Source organism: Glycine soja, chromosome 1, assembly GCF_004193775.1.
Source record: "Glycine soja cultivar W05 chromosome 1, ASM419377v2, whole genome shotgun sequence".
Lineage (NCBI taxonomy): Eukaryota > Viridiplantae > Streptophyta > Magnoliopsida > Fabales > Fabaceae > Glycine > Glycine soja.
Window position 1 is genome coordinate 45,158,464 of NC_041002.1, and position 24,060 is coordinate 45,182,523.

The window sequence follows — 24,060 nt, forward strand, 5'->3', positions numbered from 1 at the left end:
CCACGAGGAGAAGCTCCGCGACCTTCGTTTTGACTTCCGACAACTCCCACGCCAGCGTGCGCCGCCGCCGCCACCATTAGCTTCACCACAGCCTCCGTCACTCACACCCTTTGCCTCTCCCCGCCTCTCACCCCTTCCTCCTCTCTTGCCCTCGCCGCCGCGTCCGTCTCCGCCACCCATGGTCCGCCGACTGACCCCAGAGGAGCTCGCATCCCGGCGTGAGCGCGGCCTCTGCTTCTCCTGCGACGAGAAGTTCCATAAGGGGCATAGGTGCGCCCCTAGGGTTCACCTACTGATAGCAGATGCGGACGACCCTCTCGAACACGTGGGTTCTAATATAGACCCAGTTGACCCAGGCGACCCGACTCCAGGCCCAATTGACTTACCCGAAACCCCAGCCCACATCAGCCTCAACTCCCTCGCGGGCCACCTTGCCCCGAAGACTCTGCGACTCGTCGGTCACATCTCTGGCCACTCCGTTCTGGTTCTGATTGACAGTGGGAGTACCCACAATTTCATTCAGGACCAGCTCGTGGCCCAATTGGGGCTACCCTGTCGGCCCACCACTCCATTGAAGGTCCTCGTTGGCAATGGCCAGCACTTGCAGTGCCACACGACTTATGATTCCATCACCATCGACCTGCAGCAACATTCCTTCGTCGTCGACCTCTATGTCCTTTCGATTGCCGGCGCCAACGTCATCCTTGGCGTGCAATGGTTACAATCTCTAGACCCTGTTTTAACTGATTATACTAAGCTTAGTATGCAGTTTTTCCATGATGGCAGGATAGTCCAGCTCCAAGGTGATCCGGTGGCTCAACGGGACTTGCTTTCCTCCCCTCAATTCCGACGTGTCTGCCGCAATCAGCCCAACAACATTTGCTTCCACATCACGGTGCTCCCTGAAGATTCCGAACCAGTGATGCCCAGCCCAATTGAACCGCAAGTCCAACATCTCCTCCAACAGTTTTCCGTTCTCTTTCAGGACCCGACACAGCTCCCTCCGGCACGCGATACTGATCACCAAATTCACTTGCGTCCCGATGCCACCCCTATCAATGTTCGACCATACAAATATCCTTATTATCAAAAGCGCGAGATCGAGACCCAGGTTGAGACAATGCTCCAACGCGGCATCATTCAGCCCAGCAAGAGTCCTTTCTCTTCGCCGGTGCTGTTGGTGAAGAAATCCGACAATACCTGGAGATTCTGCGTGGACTACCGAGCATTGAACGCCTTAACGATCAAGGATCGTTTCCCAATTCCCACCATTGACGAGCTCTTGGATGAGCTCGGCGGCGCGAGTTGCTTCTCCAAACTGGATTTGGTGCAAGGGTATCACCAGATACGCATGCAATCGGAGGACATTCCCAAAACTGCTTTCCGGACACACCACGGGCATTTTGAATTTAAGGTTATGCCCTTTGGCCTTTGCAACGCGCCCTCTTCGTTTCAGGCGACAATGAACACTCTCTTCCGGCCGTACCTTCGCTGCTTTATCATCGTCTTCTTTGACGATATTCTCATCTACAGCGTCTCCCTCAGCGACCACTTGCGTCACCTCCAAACTACCTTTCAGGTGCTATATGACAATCACTTCGTTCTGAAGCTCTCCAAGTGCCTTTTCGCTCAACCTCAGGTGGAGTATTTGGGTCACCTCGTCTCGCACCGCGGCGTCCAACCGGTGGCTTCAAAGATAGCCGCCATTGCACAGTGGCCCAATCCACGCTCCGTTCGTGCTCTACGAAGTTTCTTGGGACTTGCCGGGTTTTATCGCCGGTTCATCCGTGGATACGCCACTATCGCGGCCCCCTTGGTCAAAGCCACCACCGTTGAGCCCCTCCACTGGACTCCGGCCACACAAACCGCCTTTGACACCTTGAAGGCAGCTCTGACATCTGCACCGGTCCTCGCCCTCCCCGACTTCAAACTACCCTTCACAGTTGAGACTGACGCATCGGCAATTGGAATGGGCGCCGTCTTATCACAACAGGGCCACCCCATTGCATTTTTTAGTAAACCCTTCAGTCAGAAAATGCTCCGAGCTTCCACCTATGTCAGGGAATTGTGTGCCATTACCATCGCCGTCAGGAAGTGGCGGCAGTACCTCCTCGGACACAGCTTCACTATCCTAACTGATCACCAAAGCCTGAAAGAACTCATGACCCAGGTCGTGCAAACTCTAGAACAGCATACCTATCTCGCGCGTCTAATGGGCTACGATTATCATATCCAGTATCGCTTAGGGAGCCATAATCAGGCAGCAGATGCCTTATCCAGGTTACCGGAAGGAGCTTCTCAAGCCTTTCTCATTCTCTCCGTCCCTTGCCTCACTTTTCTAGATGAGCTTCATGACCAGCTACGCACCAATTCGACCTTTCAGCAAAAGCTGCTTGATGTTCAGAATCATCTCGATCACCATCCTGAGTTCTCCATTGCTGACAAACTGCTGTTGTATAAAGGTCGTATCTGGTTGCCTTCCGATATACCCATCATCACCACCCTTCTGACAGAGTATCATGCCACCCCTACCGGTGGCCACGCCGGCGTCGCCAAAACCGTGGCTCGCCTCATGACCAATTTTTATTGGCCCGGCCTTCGAGATGACGTCTCTCGTTTTGTTGCTCAGTGTGTTGACTGCCAAGTCACCAAGTACGAAACTAAGAAGCTTGCAGGGCTTCTCTGTCCTCTTCCTGTTCCCAGTCAACCCTGGTATGACTTATCCTTAGACTTCATTACCAGCTTACCGGCGTATCGTGGCAACACCGTGATCCTTGTTGTAGTGGACCGCTTTTCTAAGGGAATTCATCTAGGCATGCTGCCGCCGAGCCACTCCGCCCTCACGGTGGCCAAACTATTCTTGGACATAGTGGTGAAAATCCACGGCATGCCCAGAAGCCTGGTTTCGGATCGTGATCCCCTCTTCGTCAGTCAACTTTGGCAGGAGCTATTCAAGGCCAGTGGAACTCAGCTCCGGATGAGTTCGGCCTACCACCCACAAAGTGATGGGCAAACCGAGGTCATGAACAGGGTCGTAGAGCAATATTTGCACGCGTTCGTCCACCGATGACCCAAGAATTGGGGCCGGTTACTTCCATGGGTGGAGTGGTCCCATAACACCTCCTGGATGGCAAATACTGGCACCACCCCATATGAAATCACTTTTGGTCGCCGGCCATTCAACTTTCCGGACTATCTTGCAGGTTCCTCGAAGGTCGATGCTGTAGATGACCTCTTGATTGAAAGGGATCAGACATTCCAATTAATTCATAAGAAGTTGTTGAAGGCCCAGAGCAAGATGAAGCTTTACACGGACAAGCATCGGAGGGATGTTCAATTTGTTCCTGGGGACTGGGTTCTGGTTCGTCTTCGTCCTTACCGCCAGTCCTCCGCCAAAGGGGATTCCTCGACCAATGTAAAATTGGCTCGTCGCTATTACGGCCCATTTCAGGTCACGGCTAAAATAGGACCCGTAGCATATCGTGTGAACTTTCCGGCAGGTGTACGCATTCACCCGGTGTTCCACTGCTCGAACCTCAAACCTTTTTAGGGCGAGCCCGCTTCCACTCCTGCAATTCCTTTACCACCCAATTTCCATGAGAATCAGCCTCTTATTTTTCCCCTTGCCATTCTGGGATCTCGTCGCGCAACAGCCGAGCCTCACAGCCCTTGGCAGGTTTTGGTCCAATGGCAGGGGCTCTCACCGGAGGAGACCTCGTGGGAGGACTGGGACCAGCTCCGTCAGGACTATCACCTTGAGGACAAGGTGATCCTGCAAGGACCCAGGGATGATACGGGTACAGGGTATGAAGAAGAAGATGCTGAGGAAGAAGAAGATCAAAGCTCAGCTCAAGAGAAGAAAATGGGGGTGCAAGGAGAAGAAAAGCCCAAAAGAAGAATTGTTAAGCCCAGCTACTTAAAGGACTACGTTTAAAGAATACATCTACATAGCAACCTCATACACTCAGCCTCATGCTTAATAGGAAAATTGTTAAAAGATATATATAACCAATTTTGTTACTTCCATATTCTAGAATGATTCCTACTTATCCAGCTCAGCACAATTCTGTTATGAACCACTTATATAATACCATGTAATAATGATTAGGAGGCAATGAGAATATTCAAGTTTTCCCTTACCTTCTTACTTTCTTCTTTGAGGAGGATTCTGGACCTCGAATTCCAGAGCTAACACCTTCATAGAATGGAAAATCCAAGTCCTCACTCTGATTAAACAGCTAGAGCTACATTTCCTCGAAGATAGACAATAGAAGATTAGTTTTATTATTAGTTTTAGGAACTGATAATTAATCCCAATACTCAAGGACGATCCTGACATTTATGGTCCCATAGTCAAACAATAGACAAGAGTTCTTTGTGTACAATATGATAAATATTTGTTCACAAAAAAACTAATACGTCATTTTATTAAAAAAATATATGTTATTACATACAATTTTTTTCTCTATATTCATAAATACATACAAATATAAAATATTACATGGGAGTATATATTTAATTTTTTTGTAAAAATTGAAATTTTATTAACTTTAATGATTGAAAAAGTTAAAATTTAGGAATTAAAGGAGTTTTAAAAATGCCAACAATATGAAGATATTGCTAAAAAGAGTTGAATATATGGCTTAATTATTAATTTGATTTTTAAATTATTTTAAATGGATGGTTCAATTGGATTCCTAAATTTTAAAGATCAAATTTATTCATTTTTAAGAATTTGAAAGCCAAATTAAATCTTTTAAAACTTTAGTGATCAAATTGATTTATTTTTAAGAACTTGAGAACTAAATTGAACCTTTTTAAAATTTGAGAATCAAATTGAACTATTTAAAATTATCCGAGGTCTAAATTGATAATTAAACATTTTTTTCCTCCTCCCACCATAGTTGTATGAATTTTTTTGAGCTCCATCAGTCATAGCCTTGGGTGATCGCACCGCAAAACAACCCTAGGACCAACCCTACCAATATTCTTTAGAGTATCCATAACAAAGTTTTGACGGAGGCGATGATACTTTTTCTCTAGATGAATTTTAATTGCCATCATCTCTTTCCTACCTTTGACTTTTTGTATTGTGTGAAAAATCGCTTGAATAATGACACAACTATTAGAGTTATGCCTACCGCAGTATGCATGATGTTGGACATTTTAGTGTAATTGATCTCTTTATTATGTTAAAATAAGAGTGCACGCTTGTTTTAATGTAATAACGAGATGTTCAGTTTAGGAAAATTTTGGAAGTTACTAAAACTTCCATCAACGGTAGTTTTTAAAAAAGAAAAAACTTCCATCAACCGCCAAAAACCACCTGTTCTTTGATCATAAATAATCATTCTGGTTCAGAAAGCATAACGGGTGACAAAACATACAAGACCAAAACAAAACTCTTGAATTATAATCTTCTGATTTTATCCGATTGAACAATTTTGGTTGAACCCCGAAATTTGATTCAATCTGAAAGTGTTATACACGACTTCAGATTTATCCAGTATCATCTCGATTTTCAAATTAACCAACACATGAAACGTAAGTCTCTGTAATTAAACATTACATTATTAGTAGTTAACTACATTCATTTGCTCTAACCACACTTTCATGCTGTTGACAACAATCTTTGTAATGATTTTATACACAACATTATATAAACTGATTACATAGCTTTCTACCAGGACTTTGCCAATTCGATGATTAAGTTGGGAAATATTCAGTCCCTCACTGGGACTGATTAAGTATTATTATACATATTGAATAATTCTTGAGGATATATATGTGTGTGTGATAGTGGTCCACAATTATGAATTTATTACTTATCTATGTAATGGATAGTATATTGTATCCTTAATTTACGATAAATTGTTGGTATTGAAATTCCTTTTGTGTTGATTCTAAAGAGGTACAATTTCTTTTTGAACCATTAGTTCTTTATATGATTCTTTTTGTAGAAAGAAAAATCACAACTCTGATATCAAATATAGGAATGATTTAACTCAGAAATGTAGAACACGCGGAGAAGAACATCAAACCAGTGGATATATATATATATATATATATATATATATATATATATATATATATATATATATATATATATATATATATATATATATATATATATATGATACAAGAGATCAGGCGGAAGAGATCAAACGGACAAATAGAAAGTAAGAATGAAACTAAAATGCATGCACCGTTAAACAAGTACTAGAATAAAATTAAAATGAAAAAAGCATAAAAGGACCAGAAACGATGGCGGAGCCGACCAGAATCTGGGAAAATTTAAAATGTACAAAACATAAAAGAAATAGAAATGACGGCGGTGCCGAGCAGAATTTGTGAGGGGAGAGGAGAAGTAAACTGTAAATGAAATTAAAATGCAGGAAGCATAAAAAGAAATAGAAATGATGGCAGAGCCGAAGGAAATTTGTGAAGGGAGAGAAGAGAAGAACCCGAACCAGCGGCAGAGCCGCACAAGATCGGTCAGGAGGGAGAAGAGATGTGCAGAAAAACTTTCAGTTTATTGAACTTTAAAAGAAAAGCTTATAAAAAAATTTCTTCACAGAGCTTCTCTCTCTAACTTCTCTCTCACTATCCAAAAGTGCCTCACATTATGTCCGAGGTCTCCTTTTAAAGTCAGTCAAAGTACTAGTTGCTACTGTACGATTTCTTTGACCGGAACTATTACAAAATAAAATTACAATCCGATTATGTGACCGACAATTGAAATTTTAATTATTATCTAAACAAATACCAAAATAATCGTCCTCATTTTGGTAGAAAGGGTCTTCTTCTTATTCTTCAGTTGAACTTGTTTCCTCCTTTTTTGAGGAAGAGCCTTCTTCTTCTTGTTGCAACATTTGTAGAACCTCTTTAAGATTTTTAGTCAGGCTTTCTTTGGATTTTGAACCTGCTAAAAATGCAGCAAGATGAGACTTCTGGTTTAGGAATACAGAAGTTTCTGGGTCAGCTGCCTTAAGAAATTCTGGATGCGATTGGAACCAAAGCTTCACTTGTTCTGGATTAGCTTTGGATGTATCAAATTGTGCCCACCATTTTACAAATGCATGCCTTTGTAGAGATGGATATTGATTAGTTTTCTCAGTCTTACTATAACGGTATTGCCATGAAAAGATCCATGACAAAGCAAAACTGGAGAAATACTTTAGGTCTATCGAAATTAGTGATTCCTGAGAATTGAATTGTTTTTTAAATTGGGCAAGTCCTTATTGAACCTGCTCTGGAAAAATTTCCGGAATGGGGCCAAAGAAATTCCACCATTGTAAGAACCAGTTTGGGAAATTATAAATTGTGTTTGTTTTGAAATATATTAACCATGAGTGCTTGAAGCGGGTATTTTGGTGCCAAAAAACTTTTGTCCAAACATCAACATAATCCCAATAGGTATAACCTACAAGATCAAATGGTACTGAAAATTTTTTCCCTTTGTTTAAGTCTAAACCAAAGTGTCTTGGTTGAAGAACCTTTAGGATTTGTATTGTTGAGTGAGTGTTCAACGTTTGATCCTTTGGGTCTTTGAAGTGCTTGATAGACATTGAATTCGAGTCTACCAATATCAGTTCATAAAAGATTCTTGACTTGTTGATGGCAGATGGTTTAAAGTGAAATCCTGTCGAGAACGCCTTGACTGTTGCCTTGAATGGGTTCATATCCCAGAATTCATGTTCCATCTGCAAAACAGTTGAAAATTTGTTTTTGTAAATATAATTGTTAGTTTGTTTGGTGATTGGTGTTTGGGTTTTGGCTAGGGTTTGTTTCCCTTTAGGATTGGTGACTGTTTTGGATATTGAAACATCTTGGATTATGTTTTGTAAATTTGTTTCAGAATCATCGTTAGATTCTGAGGCAATGTCTGCCCAAGATTTTTTAATTATTTTTGGGAATTTAGTCAAACTCATTTCTTGAAGGGCCTGAAGTGTTTGAATTGACCAAGCATAGTCGGCCGATGTTTGTTTGGTGGTTGCCGGTTTGGGTGATTCCTGAGTGGATGACTCAGGTTTGACTGAGATGATTTGGGTTGATGACCCTTCAATTTTGGTTTTCTGAGTGGATGACCCAATCTGGGTTGGTGACCCAGAAGATACTAAAGATGTTTTTTTGGTAGTCGGCTCTGGAAGAGCCAGTTTGAAACCTTTTCCTGAGCTTCAGCCTCCTCTCAGGGAGGTCCCTACTGCCTTAGGAGGCATCACCATTTTTCTGTAAGAATTCACGGGTAAGATAGTCAGGAAGAGAGTTTGAGGTGCCCTTGATATATTCTATTTCAAAATCAAAGACACTTAAAATTGCTTGCCATCTTGCAAAAATTTGTTTTGAGGCAAAATTTTTGACATCCTTTTGTAAAATATCTTTGGCTGATTTACAATCAACCCTTATTAAAAATATTTGATTTAATAAATCTGATTGAAATTTGGAAATGCACAAAACAATTGCTAAAACTTCCTTTTTAATAGTTGAATACTTTAATTGTGCAGAGTTCCAATACTTTGATGTGTATGCAATGACATGTTCTTGGCCATGGACTCTTTGTTTGAGGATGCCACCATAACCTATGTCTGAAGCATCAGTTTCGACAATTTTGAACGCCTGTGGGATAGGGAGGTGCAGACATTTTATGGATTGGACTTTGAGTTTGATATCTTTGACAGTTTGAGTATGGAGGTCAGACCAAGAAGGCGGGTTTTTCTTCAACCTATCATGCAGTGGTTTGACAATGTTGTTTAAATATGGAACAAATTCACCTATATAATTCAGATAGCCAAGAAATCTTTGTAACTGGGTTTTGTCTAAGATTTGGTTAGGGAATTTGCTAGCAAATTCTATTGATCTGTCTATTGGGATGATTGTACCTTGATATATGTTATGACCAAGGAACCTAATTCTAGTTTGAAAAAGATTGATTTTGGATTTAGAGACTACTAAGCCATTCTGTTTGATGATATGGATGAAAGTCTAAAGATATTTAAAATGTTGGTCAATTTTTTGGGAAAAGACTAAAACATCATCTATGTAGACAATGACAAATTTTGAGTAAGGATTGAAAATATCATTCATAATTTTTTGAAATTCTAAAGGGGCATTCTTCAATCCGAATGGCATTACATTCCACTCATATTGCCCGAAAGGTACAGTGAATGCTATTTTGTACCTATCTGATTCTTGGATCTGGATCTACCATAATCCAGATTCATGTCAAATTTTTAAAATATTTTTGCAGAATTTAATCTGTTAAGTAAATCTTTTGGAATAGGATATCTAATCCACTGTAATGCTTGATTCAAAGGTTTGTAGTTGATGACTAGATGAGGTGTACCCCGCTCAAGCTCAGCTTGTTTATTGACATAAAAAGCCACACAAGACCATGGGTTTTTGCTTTTTCGGATTAAGCCTTTGTCAAGCAAATCCTTAATTTCTTTTTGACAGTATTGAAGGAGTTCTCTATTCATTTGAATTGGGCTGGCCTTTGTGGGAATTTGTTTTTCCCTAAGGTCTTTCTTATAAGGGAGGTCGACAATATGTTTCTTTCTATCCCAAAATGCATGTGGCAAATCGGAACAGACAATTGATTCAATATGACTTAACAAAGATTGAATTTTTTCTTTTAATTAAGGTTTTTCTAGTTGTATTTGGATGTTATTAAAAGATACCTCCTCTTTCAAGAAGTTAATTTGGTTAATCTTATTTTCTATAAGATTTATATTTCTGGAAATTGGTTTAGTAGAAAAATTAAATATGATTTTTCTTCCTAAATGATTTGTAGTTATTCTTTCTTTAGATATTTGAATGGGAAACAGGGCTCTAATGAAGGGAGTTCCTAGGATTACTTCATTCTTAAGGTTTTTTACCAGGAGAAAGTTTGTATTAATCCTAAGACCTTGGTTTTCAATGATTGCATTGGATAACTTGTAATTGATTTTTAATTTAGATCCACTTGCTGTACTAAGTTTCTCTGAAGTTTTTTCAAAGAATTTTGTAAAAATTAATCCTTTTAAAATACAGTTTGAATCAGCCCCTGTATCAAATAGAGCCATTGTATCTAAGATGAAATCATTGATAATAATTTTAATTTTTATGTAAAATTTTTGGATTTTAATCTTGTTGATTAATCCCATAAACATTTCATCTTCTGGATTTTCAGTTTCATTTTCAACATCTTTTTCCCTACTCTCAGAATCACTGCTTTCATCTAGTTGGGAAAGGATAATTTGATGAATTTCTTGTTGTTGGCGTAGTTCTTTAACCTCTATTTTTAAATTATTAATTTCTGTTTGGAGATCCTGGATTGTTGTTGGTTTGGCTGAAGTGTTTTCTAGCCTTTTGAATATGTTACTAACATCGAATTTATTGTTTGTAATAAAATCTTTTTGTCTAGGTTTGGTTTTCAGATTTTTCTTTAATTTTTCCATAAAAACTTTCTTTTCCTGGGGATCAGGTATGGAATTGATTGCCTCAAACAAGAGATCTTGTTCTCTTGTTAGGGTGTTGATTTGTCTTTCATCATCTGTAGACGATGGTTGGTCATCTTGTTGAACCTTGTTGAGATTTTCATCGAAGAGTGTGGAGGATGAAGTTTCCGTTTCTGTTTCTTCCTCCGAAGTCTCTATGAGAAAATTATTAATCTGCTCTTCAATGGCGGGTTCTAGGTTAAGATTTCTTAATTTTCTCTTTAACCTACAATATTTGCTAATATGACCTTGTTTTCCACAATTGTAACACGTTATTTTTTATTTTGATTTTTGTCTGGGATTTTCCATTTCCTTACTAGTCGAGGATTTGTGCGAGAATCTCCTTCTTGGAAATCTCTTTTTGTGGACAGGTTTATTCTCATGGATTTCTTTCCTAGAGTTTTGTTTTTTCTTTTGTTTTGGACAAGCTAGTAGTCCGAATTTTTCGCAGAAAGATCCCAAGTCTCTCTTAGTTTGGGCCTGTTCCTTGGCTAATTGCCTTTGAATCTTGTCGTCTTGACAGATTTTTAGGGCCATTTTTTGGACATAAGAGATTAATTGATCGTAACCTAAACTCTCATAAGGAATGTCTCCATTAACAGACTGGCTACGGATTTTGTCTCTAGCCTTATCTCCTAATGATCTTGGAAGACCAACTAGAAAATTTTCTTTACAAAAAGGTTGTTGACTATCTTCTCTAGTGCAAACTCTAGTCAGGAAAGTATCTCTATACCACCTAAAATCTGCCAAAGTTCTACACTTAAGATTCGATAATAATTCTGCAAACCTATCTTTCCAAAGAGACGGGTCTCCAATAAAATGTTGGGCTATTGTAAAGATCAGGGTATTAACAGCGTCAGGAATCTCCTTATTATTGTCATTAGTAATGACTTTTCCATTGAGATCTGTCTTAACTGTGCTGTAAATTTTTTATTTTTCCTTATTAGTGAGATAATTATCCCACCAACCTTTCAATTGTCCAAAAAAACCTGCCACTAGGATATCAATAATGGTTTCTTCTTAACACTCATGGGATGTTTGGTAGGCAGTGGCTACGATGGTCATATGTTGGAGTGTATTCATGATATTGTACTCTGTTTGGGCATCTATGTTCCATTCGTAAATGTTATTTGCACTAAAGCTTTTAAAATTACTCTCACCTCTTTCTTCTAGTAGAAGGTCAGGGGCAGTTGGACGTTGATAGTATAGTTTGGAGGGTGTTTTCTAGTGTTTGGAATTAATTGGATTAATGTTCTTTTCTGATACAGAATCTATATCAGTTGTGTTTTTTGAGTTTTGGTCACTATCATCATTAATAACATTAATTAATTTGGAGATACTTCTTGTTACCATTTTTTATGTATTTTTTGAAGTTTGGGGAGTTTCTGGGATGACTCTTAATAAACTATCAAGCTTGTTTAATAATTCACTATTATTATCACCTACTCCTTCTAGTAGAGACTTGTTTTTCCTAAGTTCCCTAATCTTTTGTTTAGCTTTGTCGCTAATTTTAAAAGGTTCGAACAAAGGTTTTTCCATCGGGATATTTGGCTGAGATTCTTATAAAGACTTTTGTTTAGGAATTGTCTTGGCTTTGAAAGACTCTCCTAAAACTTGTAAATATTTGTTGGTGTAATTAGCCTGTTCCATGAGGCTTTTGAAGTCCTTAGAAGTTACTTCCTCGTTGACATCTTTTGTTTTAAATGGACTGGCCATAACAGGTCTATCATTGTCGTCTTTTATTTTTGGTAGTTGAAATTGTGTTGTGGGAGGTAATTCCGATTAGATCATCTCACTGTCTTTGATTTGCCAAATGGCGTTGGTTGTTGGGTCACCTATGATATCTTGTTGCCACGGGTAATCTATATTTTCTTTAATGGTATAAGCATGAAACCAATCAAAGAATAGAACATTGATTTTGACTCTTTTGACAAATTCATAGAACTTGTCTTGGATTTGTTTTTTGATTGGACCCTTAAAATGTTGAAAAAACCATTTCCTTTGAGGTTCATTCTCCGGAGAATAAAATTCTTTCCTAAGGGTTTCCTTATCTATGCTAAAGTTGTCGAATAACATCATAAGGTTCATGCATAGAGGAATAAGTTAGGGATTGGATCGACTTTTGGTCGTCCTCCTGTTCTTGGTTGTATGTTGTTCTAGGTATACTAGATGTGGTATCTAGACCTTGAAGATTTACAGTAGGGAACTGGTTATGTGACTCAGATCTAGTTAACCCTACTGGAATTGAACGGGTTCTCACCGAAAAAGACCTTCTTGCTGACTCATATTCAGACCTAGAGGCTTCTATCCTAGATGAGAAAGAATTTCTCCTATTAAAGGTTATCTCTACCTTACTGGAGTTGTCTTGTTTAATTTGTTCTATGGTTGGAGCGGGTCAAGGGATAGACGGTGTGGCCTTATCCATGACCCATTTTTCTGGAAGAGTTACCTCATCCCATTTTATGGTTCTTAGGAGAGAAACATTGGCCTTTGTCATATCAGTGACAAACAAGGTTGTCTCTCCTTTTTGAGGTTTTAATAGGACTCTTGATGCACAAGTATTCATGACCTTATACTGGATCCTATAGATTAAAGCTGTTGGGATTGATCCTTCTTTCATGTCAAGGCCATGAAAGTGGATGTTCAAGAACAGAGAGTCAAGAATGTTTCTGTCCATCAGACTCACTGTTTTATTTGGATAACAATTAAAGTATACCAGACCTTGTCCTAGGCTTGTTTCTACAGTTCCTATTAAGGAGTCTTCAAATTTGTTATGCCTAATGTCTCTAAGGCACATTAAAACTGTTGCATCTATACCCATATCTATTAAGGGCTTGATGGCTACTTGTACACATCCTATGTGTAGGTATTTGTATTTGCGGCTGTGTTCGTAAATTGAATTTTTTGAAAGTAAATGAAAATTTTCTCCTATGTCTTGTCCTAGAGGAATATTATTTTCAACCGTTTTGATTATGTAATCAAAATTATGTTTATCTTTAATTGTCTCAGGAACATATAGAGTATCCTGAAGGATTTCTAGAATATTCCAGTGATCCATGTTTTGATTTATGGCTTCAAATCGGACTTCCTCATCAAAGAGATTGTGTTTTGGGCCGACCTCGTGGGTCTGGTTATCTTGTTCATTGAAATAATTGGTGTTTTTGGGAGAGTTCATTGTAGATGAAGAACTAGATGAGTTGGATCTAAACGAAATACGGGAGAAAGATCGAAAAAGGCAGGACATATTTAAAACATCCTCTAGTATCTTTGTCATCATATGGTTTCATAAAAATGTTTCCGTAAGCATATATGTAACTAAATTTCTTGGATCTGAAAAATAAAAAAAAAATTAACTCTTTTTTTTTTTTGCAGTACTTTCAGTATAGTTTAAACGCTACTTCCATGGCCACCATTATATTATATCTAAATATTTTATTTGAACAATACACCTTAGTCTTACTGTCCTTACACGACCTTGGGACTTATTGCTACAGTATCATTTAACTAAAATATCAAACTGTTATTTTCAGAAAATACTATTTAAACATATACTGTTCAAATTAAACGTACTCTACATTTATGAAAATTATTTTGAGTTAAACGTACTGTACATTTATATAAACAATTCCCATGTAAAACAATAAAAATAAAAATAAATGGACCAAACTTACGGGTAACTTTTAATGTAAATGTTGAGTTATTGTCGAATAAAAATGGAGTTTTACATTAGCAAATTACGTAAGAATTGTATTAAATATAAGTATAAGTTACTGAAATAAAATCTTGTTTTAATTAATTGAAGAATTATATGAAAACATTTAATAAATTATATTAATTTTTATCTTAAATAAAACAACAAATTAACTACGAGAATAAAATTACATAAGTCACTAACACGTATGCAAACATGGAAAAATAGATTATATTATAAGTTGAAGTGATAGAAGCCCGTAATATATGTACAAATCATTTTTTTTTTGTACATATGTACAAATCATTAATATTTCTTATGCATTTTAGCATCACAAAAATTATGATAAAAATTAGTCTTCTCTTAAACATGATCCTATGAAATTTCAATAATAAATTTCACTTAAAAAAGAAAAAAGAATACACATAAGAAAACTCATTTTTGGTTCTCGCTTTCCGAAAATATCTAATAAATTATAATTGCCTCAACACCCCTTCGGTGCACTTCTCCTAACTGTCCATCTATTTTGCAAGAAACAATTAATTTAGCAGTGATTTTTTTTTTCTAGTCTCTGACATTTGGCTCAAGAGTGTTGAATTTGATAAAAATAGAAGCTAGATTCTAACCTTCAGGGCTGATTGATGAACTTGTTCACTAAAATCCAAACATTTGCCCAAAATATTATCCCAATACAATTGAACTATACCCCCACATACGTTTGTATCCCCAGCACCAGCAACAACAGATACACTATGTCCAGCTCCAACTAAGTAACCAACAACATTTTCATCATTTTTATCTGTTCCCATTTGACTTTCAGCTTCTAGAAGAGATACTCAAACATGTTTTGCAATCCTTGAATCTGATTACCAGAAAGATTTAGTATACACAGAATATATATATATAAAGACAAAATATATTACCTTAATGCTAGTATCAGACGTAGAGGATATTGTTTCCTCCAGTATTTTTCCAACATCATTTTCCAACATATATTCAGGCCTAGCAATTAGAACAAATCCTAGTGCCTACAAGAGTTAAAATAAAATATTAACAAACTTCAAGATGAAACCAGGATAAGAACTAAGTTAACAAATTAATCTTACCTGCAGTGATCTAACCTTGACAACAAAATCCTCCACAAAGAGATACTTCATAAACAATCTGACACTGCGTCCAACATCAATGAGTATGGAGCTTGCTAACAATTGATTGCCATAACAGATAAGCAACCCAAGACAGAAGAGTGATCGTCCAACTTTCTGTAAATAGCAGGGAACATCAAATTTTTATTTTACATCCCATATAAAAATAAAACAACCTTCATCATCAAGGTAAATAAAACATAAGTATTTTACATCCAATTACATAATACTGTTCATGTCCAAGCTAAATTTTCAAAACTATAGTTCTCTACACGAGCTATAATCCACAAGAAATAACAACTTTCCTAGACACTAATGTATATCAGATGTACAGTCCACATAACAAGATTTTATCATACATAAACTACCTCATACATCATTTAGCAAATATCATTCATTCCTACAAAGAAATCAACCTCTTAAGAATGGAAAATAAATTAATTGCCACTTTGGATGATTGTTAAAACAAATTAATTATTAGTAAACCACAAGCAAATATTGTTTTAAGGGAAAAATAACACTATTAATAAACTACAAACAAAAAAGGGAAAATAATAGGATAACAACCTTCTTCAGTGAACACCGTGGAACATATGCCATCACCATCACGAATCAGGTGCAAGGCATTCTGCCTTAATTTTACTTATGCTATACTAAACTTTCAGGTTGCTATTCTGTTTTATTATTAATTGAAACTTATTAAAAAGTATAAAATTATTTATGTCTTATTCTATACTAAAATCAATTTTATTCATAAATTATAATTTTAATAAAAATAAAAGACGTATGAAAAATATATGTTAAAAGTGTGATTGAAAAATACAAAAAAAAAAAAAGAATGTGATGAGTAGTTTCATTTCACAACAATGTGTTATAATAAAATGACTCCCGGTTAAATTTATAAATACTGATAACTTTAATCTTTAATTCAAATTAAAAATATTGAAATGTAACTATATTAAGAAAAATCATCTAATTTTAGCACATTTTTTGTGCATTCTAATTTATCACTTTAAACATATATCTTATATCTAGCTACTCTTTTAAAAAAAATTAACGACTAAATTAATTCCTTAATTATAAATTTTAAAAATTATTGTTATATACATCAACGCTTTAAAAATTCAATTTAATATTATAAAATAAGATTTTTAAAACCAAAGATCATGAATAATCTACTGTATATATAAAAAGAAAGTTTGATTCTATAATATAATATCAACAGTTAATTTCATATTTATTATTTATTTCTTTGAAAATTATTAAATAATATTATTTAATTCAATTCAATATTATTTTATTATATAAATAGATTTTATTTGAGACTTAAATACAATGCATAGTATACTCACATGACAGAGGTCTCCAAGATTGACAACGAAGGCACCCTCCACAGGCTGAACGGTGATCCACGTTTTCGCATTGTCCCTCGCGGCTTGGAGTCCACCCATTTGCTTGTTGTGAATTAAAGACGGTGTCTTCAAAATCACAGCCTCACTAACTGCAAAAGATATAATTGTTTATATTTAATCAAAACTTCATGTTATGGAAGTCAAACTCAAGACAAAAGCATCATCAATATGTTAGAGCTAGAACTCCAGTAGCAATGATTTGAGGTGTACCATTTTGAGGTGTGCTTGAAATGAATCCAGTAGCAATGATTACCTTACATGGATTCAAAGAGTACCATTTTTCAAGTCTTTGCTCAGATTCCAAATACTATAAAATAACAACCAAGACATAGCTAATGCAATATACATCAACATCAATACCATTACAATGTGAAAACAACACCAGAAAGTGAAACAACACCTACCACTATATTTATTATTGTTTTTAAAAAATAAAACAAGTTTCAAGTTTATCGTTGCTCTTCACCTCGAGCAACCTTCGCTCCCCCGTGCCAAAGTGCATCGGGACCCTAGCAGCCACCGCCTGTCGGTGTTGAATCGACGACTCAAGCTATGACAGCTACCCCAGGATGCTCCTTTTTCTTCCTCCACCCCCTTGGTCATGAACTTTGTGGAGTTCCGCGTGTGACGGTGGTGTTTAGCTCCCCTAAGTGCGTAAAGAATAGACTCAGACAAGTGCAACGAATCTGGAACCTCAAAGCAGAACTGGAATGACATCGTTAATGACCTCAAACTGGAACCTTGAAGCCAGATCTGGAATCTAAAAGCGCAGATCTCGAAGCTTCAGCCGCACATCTGCAACGGTGGAGTGGAGGCGAAACTGTTGGGGGCTTTGTTGTTGAGGTGCGGCGCAGACGATTAAGGGGCAGCAAGGGTGGAAGAAGAAAAAGGAGAAAGAGGTTAGTTGTGGGTGGTGGAGCTCGGAGCCGAAAGATGATGTTGTCAGTGGTGGTGGTTAGGGTGGAAGGGCACGACTTTACTGGAACAAGGATCAAGGAAACACGTTGATTTGAGAAACCTAGTAGTCGATAGGAACGTACCAGAGTGAACGGGAAGGGCGCGAGAGGAAGAAAGAGCGGCATTGAGAATGGAAAAGCCTATCATGAGAATGAGAGTGGAGCAGAGTGTGAGTGGGTGAAACACAGGAGTACTTTCCCGAGAAACAAAGAATAGCAAAGGTCCTGACCCTGTGTGTGCAGTGGTAATTAATTACTGGGAACGAAGGCAGTTTTCTCTTAAAATCGTCGTTGTTGTTTTGCCAATAATTACAAAATTGTCACTCAAGTATATTCTAACAACTGTCTTAGAATGTGCATTGTAAAAAAAAAATTCAAGTATCCTAATTACAAGTTCGCCACCGTGTCACATTCTATGAAGATCCCAGATAACCGTCTTAGAATGTGCATCGTAAAAAGCTACTTTTCTAGTAGTGAGGTTTTTGAAAGCTTCATATCCTAGCCAATTTGGCTACCTTTACTTGGCGTCTCCTCAAGGTAAGACAGCCTACGAAAGCAAACTTAAAGAGGCAAAATATAGTTATACAAAACATGGACTATTCTTGTTCATTTTGTCACTTGAAGGATGAAAGTCTAAAACATTTATGTTCAAGTGCGATTTCTCTTCTTTGGTGTGGTATCATATGTTATCATTGGTTAGGAGTTCTTTGGGGGGGGGGGGGGGGGGGTTTATTAAGATCCGGCGAAAAACTATATACGACACGTGTAGCCTTGGAGAGGTAAAACAAAAACTATGCCATGGAAAGTTGTTTATTCTTTATGTTACTATATATTGAAAATAACTTTTTATTGGAAAATCTTACTAATCTTTTTAGTGGGATTTGTTCTTCCCAATCATATTTTGCATGGAAAGTTGTGTGTGCAATTGTGTGGTCCATGTGGTGTCACAAAAATAATATGATTTTCTGTTAGACAAGTGGCCTCAGATATCTTAAGAAGGGGGGGTTGAATTAAGATATTCCAAACTACTTCCCCAATTAAAAATCTATTTCACTTTCTATTCAAGTTATAAATTCCCTTAACAATGAACTTCTTAAATATTAATTCAAATAAAAACAATTTGAATATGAATATAAAGCAATAATAAACAAAGGAGTTTAAGGGAAGAGAAAGTGCAAACTCAGATTTATACCGGTTCGGCCACACCCTTGTGCCTACGTCCAGTCCCCAAGCAACCCGCTTGAGAGTTTCACTATCTTGTAAATTCCTTTTACAAGTTCTAAACACACAAGGACAATCCTTCCTTTGTGTCTAGAATTTCTTTACAACAAGAGACCCTCGGTCTCTTAATCCCTTAGAGAATTAAAAGGAGAAGAAGAATGAATCTCTCTAGAAAGAGATAGATTTTACAGGTTGAGCACTCAAATAATTCCTTAATGAATTGCAATTGAATTGGTCAAGGAATTCTTAAGAGGATAAAATGATTTTTCTCTTTGAGAGGATAAACACTTTTGTTCTGAAAAACTCTGAGCAAATTCGTGTTATAAGTCACATATATATAGACCATTGGTGGTCATGAAAAAAACCTTTGAGAAGTTGTGACTCTTAGAAAGATTTTTCTGAAAATCTTGTTTGGTAATCGATTACAGGAATTGTGTAATCGATTACAGCTTTTAAAATTTGAATTAAAATGTTTATTAACTACTGGTAATCGATTACCAAAATTGTGTAATCGATTACACAGTCTAAAATTTAAATTCAAATTTTAGTAGCTGTTGTAAAACATATTTGGCCACTGGTAATCGATTACGTCCTCTAGTAATCGATTACCAGAGAGTAAATCCTTTGAAAAACACTTTTTAATTTAAATTACTTGGCCAAACCTTTTGCTAATTCAATTAGGAATTCCCTTCCTAATATACTAGTGATCATCTTGATGTTGTGACTTGTAATCTTGAAGTATTGTCTTGAATTTAATCTTGAAAAGCCCATTTGCATCAATTGCATCATATCATCATGTTCATCATCAAAACACCAAAGGCAATTGCATCTACAATCTCCCCCTTTTTTATGATGACAATACAATTCCTGAAATCAAGATTCAAGCAAGCAACAAACAATTGTATATAGATAAAATGTGCGTTTACTCCCCCTATCTTTCGGAATTTATGATCACTTGATTTCTAAGTTTGTTAAGCTTTTCTACAACCTTTTCTCCCCCTTTGGCAACATCAAAAAGCCAAAGTACTCAGGAATCAACACAGATATAACAATGGAGTAGAAAAATATAAATATCAAAGTATAAGGCATAACCATCCAAACTCACAAATAAGAAATAACCAAACCAGAATCCAAATAAATCAAAACGTCAAAAACCACATAATGTCAAAGCAGAAAAGGCTGAAATCCAAATACCACAGGATAAATAAAGTACTTAACATAATAATTTAAACTCTAAGAAACTGAATACCCAAAATACACGGCTTATAAAAGACATATAATTAGAAACTAAAGTCTAAGAAGGCGGAGGTAGTGGTGGAAGATCGAAACTCTGACGAATGTAACCTACATCCTCTTCAAGCTGTGTGAGGCGAATGTCCATACCGGCAAAGCGTGTATCTAACGAGTCGAAGCGATCACCAACATAAGAACGAAGACCCCGTAATTCGGAGAGGACTTCATTCATGAGTGCTGAATCATCGCGCTGAGGAAGAGGTGTAGGAGTACGTTCATCTTGAGGAGGGAGTGCATCCTTCTTTAGCCATTGACCATTCCGATCTTTACGGTACCCAAAGGAAGTCACGACACCAGCACCAATTGCAAAGGAACGCTTGACTTGAACAAATGGTTCATCATCAAGCGGAATTTGAAAATGACGCAGAAACAGAGTAATCAAATGTGGATAAGGGAGAGGTGCATTGGCCCGTAATGCCTTATGCATTCGGTACCGAACCAAATGGGCCCAGTCGATCTGACGACCGGTAAGAAAAGCCCACATAAGAATCAAATCCTCCTCAGAGACTTGTGCTAAATTTGAAGACCGAGGAAGCAAAATCCTAACAATTATATAGTGCATGATGCGATTATCAAATGTTAATGACTCGGCCAGCAATCTACCGATCATTTCAGCTTGATCATTGCAGACCATACGACGAGCATCATGACTCGAATAATCAAATTTCCAGTCATTAACAATGGTGCCCTCAAAAGGTGCACCTTGACTGGGTAAATTAGTTAAAGGAAAGAACAGTGACTGATGCACCTCAGAAATAATAATGCCATCCTGAATTTTTAAATTACAGTAAAAGACCTTTACAAGTTCAGGATAATATGGCAATTTTAATGACATGAAATCAACAAGGCCAGAATTTTGAAACACTTGATAGCAATCAAATGTTTCATCATTAAAGAATTCTACGTCTAGGTACTTAGGGTCTAAGATGATTCTAGAAGAAAACTGAGAAAGGTACCGTAGACGCTGGTCATCGGAAGAAAACAATGTTGATGATCTTGGAGATGATAAAGATGGATGAGTAGGTGTTGTGGATGCTTCAGATGGTCCGTGGCAGCAATGGGCAGCAGCAGCGGTGGAGGATGATCCCTTTCTCTTCTTCGATGGCTCTGCCATTTGATGAAGTTTTTGTGGATTTTAATCGGTGGAAGTGAAAGAGGAGTGAAAAAGAGGAAGATTGGGCTTTACGGGACGTGATTTGGTGAAGAATTGAGTGAGATTCGAAGATTTGAAGTTTTAGGTATGGAGGAGACGTGAAAGGAGGCTGTGGCTGCGCAGCAGCTCTGATTTCGTGAATATTTATAGATGAGGACGAATTGTAATCGATTACAAGGATTGGTAATCGATTACAGGACCAATAAGCCTACTGGTAATCGATTACAGGATGTTGTAATCGATTACAGGCTGCCTGTTCATGTGTAATCGATTACACTAGATGGTAATCGATTACCAGAGCCTATCCTAGGCTAGTTTCTTAAGAGAATATCTATTTTTATGCTAAAACACATCCAATATGATTAATTATCACTACTAATGCACTTAATTCAATCATTCAATCATTACATACACAAGAAATCATAAATTCTATCATAATAACAAGAATTCAAACAAGATCAAACAAAATAATCTATAAACAATCAATCATAAGAGTAAATTAATCAATCAATCCTTATTTTTCTAAATCTCTAACATCTAAGAGGCCTAATTCTCTTCTAATAGAGAAGAATACTTCCTTAGGGAGAGGTTTTGTGAAAATATCAGCAAGTTGATTCTTAGTATCAATAAACTCTAATACACAATCTCCCTTTAGGACATGATCTCTAAGAAAATGGTGTCTAATCTCTATATGTTTAGTTCTAGAGTGTTGAACTGGGTTTTTGGATAGATTTATGGCACTAGTATTATCACACTTAATAGGTATGCGATCAAGAATGATGCCATAGTCAGATAATTGTTGCTTCATCCATAAAATTTGTGCACAACAACTATCGACAGAGATATACTCCGCTTCAGCAGTAGATAAAGCAAGACTGTTTTGTTTCTTACTATGCCATGAGACAAGAGCCGATCCAATGAATTGACAAGTTCCACTTGTGCTTTTTCTATCATTTTTAGATCCGGCAAAATTAGAATCAGAATATCCTATTAAGTTACATGTTGAATTCTTAGGATACCATAATCCTAAATTGATTGTTCCTAATAGATATCTAATGATTCTCTTTACTGCACTTAAATGTGATTGTTTGGGGTTGGATTGAAACCTACCACACATGCATACACTAAACATAATATCAGGTCTACTAACAGATAAATAAAGAAGAGATCCGATCATACCTCGATATTGTTTTATGTCCATAGACTGACCAGATTCATCTTTATCTAAGTAACAACTAGTGCTCATCGGTGTAGACATGTGTTTTGCACTATCCATCCCAAATCTTTTGATCAATTCCTTGCAGTACTTGGATTGATTGATGAATATACCTTCTTGAGTTTGCTTGATTTGTAATCCCAGAAAGTACTTTAGTTCTCCCATCATTGACATTTCAAATTCACTTTGCATATCAAGGGAAAATTCCTTGCACAATGAATCATTAGTGGATCCAAAAATTATATCATCAACATATATTTGAACCAACAAAATATCATTATGCTTTCTCTTTATGAACAATGTGGTATCCACTTTACCTCTAGAGAATTCTTTTTCTAGAAGAAAATTGCTTAAGCGTTCATACCACGCCCTAGGGGCTTGTTTCAAACCATAAAGAGCCTTTTGTAATTTATAAACATGATTTGGTTTATCCGGAATTTCAAAACCAGGGGGTTGTTCAACATATACCTCTTCTTGAATTAATCCATTTAGAAAAGCACTCTTAACATCCATTTGATAAAGTTTAAAATCCATTATGGATGCATATGCCAATAGCATTCTAATGGCTTCTAATCTTGCAACAGGAGCATATGTTTCTTCATAGTCTATACCTTCTTCTTGATTATACCCTTTTGCTACTAACCTGGCTTTATTTCTAATAATTATACCATGTTCATCTAATTTATTTCTAAAAACCCATTTTGTTCCTATGACAGGATAATTTTCAGGTTTTTATACTAATTTCCACACATTTTTTCTTTCAAATTGGTTCAATTCTTCTTGCATGGCAATGATCCAGTTATCATCTATTATGGCTTCTTTTATATTTTTAGGTTCAATCATATATACAAAAGCCATATTATTGCATAAGTCTTTAAGAGAATGTCTAGTTGTTACCCCTTTTGAGATATCACCAATGATGTTATCGAGGGGATGATCTCTTGAAGCTTTCCATTCTCTTGGAAGTTCATCATTGGATTTGACTTCTATTGGAGGATCTTCATTGTTTCCTTTATCATTTCCTTTTGAATCTTGTTCATCAATATTCATATGTTCTAAAGAATCTGCAATATCATCTAGCATATTCTTTCTTGACAAGATAGCATTAGATTCATCAAAGGTAACATGAATGGATTCCTCGATATTCATAGTTCTTTTATTATATACCCTATATGCTTTGCTTTGTAATGAATATCCAAGAAAAATGCCTTCATCAGATTTTGCATCAAATTTTCCTAGATTATCTTTACCATTATTGAGCACAAAGCATTTGCAACCAAAAACATGTAGATGAGAAATATTAGGTTTTCTACCATTATATAACTCATATGGGGTTTTCTTTAAAATGGGTCTTATTAAGGCCCTATTCATGATGTAACATGCAGTATTGACCGCTTCAGCCCAAAAATACTTTGGAAGAGAAGTATCATTTAATAAAGTTCTAGCAATTTCTTCCAATGACCTATTTTTCCTCTCAACAACTACATTTTGTTTAGGG